The following is a 2,071-nucleotide window of genomic DNA, read 5'->3' on the forward strand; positions in this document are numbered from 1 at the left end:
TATTTAGAAGATTTATTAGATACGGTAATATGCAAAATCCCATTTTATATGCCGTTCATATATAAAATTGTTTATTATATAATAATCGTGATACTAATTAAGAATAAATAAATATAACAGTTTTAAATGAATTTAACAACTATTCTTCTGGATTAAATTTTCCTATAGAATTCGAAATAGAAAATCAAATAACATTTTTTGATGTACTTTTAGAAATAATTAGAAACTCGAATAGGGAAAGAGAAACAAAATGGTGGAAAAAATCCTATCCACTCTGGAAGATTTATACATTATAACAGCCAATGTCCAAAAACATATAAAATCATTTTATAAAGTTCAACTAAAACTTAATAAAGCAGGCCCGAAAATTAACATCCCCTAAATCAAAAAATAGAGCATAAAATAAAGTTGTAAATCTCCTCCTATCAAAATGGATACCCACATAAAATAGTCTGCCAATTATTAAAGCAAATACAAGTTATGATGAGTCAGAACTCAAGAGTTAAAAATAAAGGAAAATAAGGGCACGAAATGAGACACGCAAGCTCAACTAAGATATTACTTCATTCTTCTGTATAATCCTATATATATACCTTCTGGCTTGTTTACATGGGGAGTTTAGGTATTAGAGGTAGACTCATATTACCTATGCTCTGTTTCTAACTTACAAATATTGACACAACTAGAACACCAAGAAACCAACAGCAACAGATGCTACACAATTACGTACCAACACTCAGAGAGGATTTCAAAAACCCTAAACAATACCAAAAAAATGATTACAAAATTACATACAAAAACATGGCCACTTTATCCAAACATTAAACAAACACGACGAAAGACAAAGAGAAAATAGAGCTACAATCTAATATAGTGTAAGGAATTCCCTATTAGAGGTATTCATGATGTTAAATGGAAAACTTATGTTAAATGGAGAAATATTTTCTTCTTTTAGCATGTTACAACGATACAACATATTACATGGTTCAGAGTCTGCTACTAGAATAAATGCTTGTCGGAAAAAGCACAAACATTCACCAAGCTATGTCGATAACCTTAGTCATGTCGGGTCTGATAGGAAATACTTAAAACAGAAATAGTTCAGAGGGAACCGACACAAGCAGAGTAAACACGAACGCACATCAAAGGAAAAGGGAAAAACACCGCACACCGACCTTTCGCTTAGGCTGCTAGGACACGGCTCTGGTCCACTTTGTAGGGATCCGTTAAGACAGTTAGATTGGAGGAAAGGTGGCAACTAAACTAGATGGCCCGGGCCAAACATTGGTTAACCATAAATAGTTTTCTTCCATTATTTTTTTTTATTATTTTATTTTTATACCAGATCTGCCTGGTGGGCCTTACATGGTTGATATAACTTTATATATATATATTTTTATTATTTTGATATCTTCATTGACCGCCGCCCTGACTATCTTCATACGGTCAATTTTCTTTTTCCAATAAACTAAGAGACGGAAAACTAGCTGCTTCCTTAGTTCTAAGGTAAGGAAAACTGTGTACAATTTTTGTTTTTATTTCTCTTATATCTTCATTTCTATTCTTACGTGCTATTACGTTTCCTTGACATTTTAAAACTAATAATCTATGTTACTTTTTTTTTATGTAATATTTTTGTTATGTCAATCATTTGTACATAAAAAATAACCAAGAATGAAATTGTATAAGATCAAATAATTAACATTATCGGCAGGACCTTAGCGAGTTAAAAAAATCTGCGCCCTCCAATACCGGGGGGTCTGAACATTTTTTTAGAATTTCTGAAAACTATTTATTGTTTTAATATAAAAAACTCCCACTTACCAAGAAAAAAAAACAGCAGTTTGAAAATGAACTAGGAGTTGAAATTGCACTAATCTAAAAAAAAAAGTGCTTTTTCCGCTCTTAGTCCAGAAACACCTCGCCACCGCTTAGGTAAAGTCAGTGTTATCTATTAATATGGATGAGGAAAATAACCATACATTGGAATTTAAGAGTGTCATGGATGCGTTATAAATCCTTATTTACTAGAAAAATATAATGATTTCAATCTAACAGTACATATAGAAAT

This window comes from Halyomorpha halys, unplaced genomic scaffold, assembly GCF_000696795.3.
Source record: "Halyomorpha halys isolate HHAL.00 unplaced genomic scaffold, Hhal_1.1 Scaffold861.1, whole genome shotgun sequence".
NCBI lineage: Eukaryota > Metazoa > Arthropoda > Insecta > Hemiptera > Pentatomidae > Halyomorpha > Halyomorpha halys.